Consider the following 1017-nt stretch of genomic DNA (forward strand, 5'->3'; position numbering starts at 1 on the left):
TTTTGGGGGGGTGGGGGTGGGGTGGGGGGTGGCGTCTTCAAGCTGAGGCAAGATGCTGCTGTGATCTTCAGCTACCAGCCAACATGGTGCTTCCTCTAGGTCACCAGAAATTTTGACCGAACAGTTTGATTAGTTGAAATTTTTTTATGCTTATTATATTCATGAATTATAGGAGATTTGGGTTTGTAGTAGTTTCTTTGATGTAAATCACCTAAATGAAAATTTTTTGATCGCCAATTGACTACATTAACTTGGCCGGATACAAGTTATACATCTGAATGGTTCAGTCATTAATTTGTTCCTTTAAGTTGCACTTGCAGATGCAGGCAATTTATGGGAAATGGTCCAAAAAGAAGTATTTATAAGACAATATTTATTGAGTATGGGTTTGAAACATTAATCATGTTGCGAAGGGATCTATTTTTCTTTATGATGCTATAATCTTTGTAGGATATACTCGATGGGTTACCAATTTATGTATGCGGTCTGTTTCAAGGGACTTCCTATACAATTCTGCGTCTGTTACTTGCTCCACTGCATGGATAGGATCACAGCTGTGACACATGTTTGATTAACATTTCCTTTCTTTTTTGGGGCACTTGCAACAATTTACCATCCATACAAACACCCAACCCCCCCTCCCCAAAAAAAAAAAAGAGAAGGTGAAGCCAGGATTTGATCTTCTTGTCACCAAGTCCATATCAGCATGCTAGGCTGGCTCCTTCAGCTTTCCTTGAGTTTCTCAATCCACACAGTAAAGGGGATCCGGATAAAGACTTCTTGCTTTTTCTGTTTGATTTTTATCTGATATCTAATTAGGAAACAGCTTCTCCATGGAGGGGGGTAATGCTGTTGTGTACATTATGACTCTTCCCAGACCCCCAGTAGCGGGAGCCTCATGCACTAGGTATACCCTTTTTATGGTTTTTCATTGATCAGACTTTTTGAATGTGTCGGCTTTTACTTGTGTGAAATACCTCTCCTCCCCACCCCCACCCCCACCAAAAAAAAAAAAAA

The 1017-nt window shown here is 40.2% G+C and overlaps 1 protein-coding gene across 1 annotated transcript in view; it reads left to right on the top strand.

Annotated features, from left to right (window-relative positions):
- LOC122081710 overlaps positions 1-1017 on the top strand; it is a 2580-nt gene that overhangs the window by 1181 nt on the left and 382 nt on the right. The window lies entirely within an intron of this gene.

This window comes from Macadamia integrifolia, chromosome 6 (genome assembly GCF_013358625.1).
Source record: "Macadamia integrifolia cultivar HAES 741 chromosome 6, SCU_Mint_v3, whole genome shotgun sequence".
Taxonomy (NCBI): domain Eukaryota; kingdom Viridiplantae; phylum Streptophyta; class Magnoliopsida; order Proteales; family Proteaceae; genus Macadamia; species Macadamia integrifolia.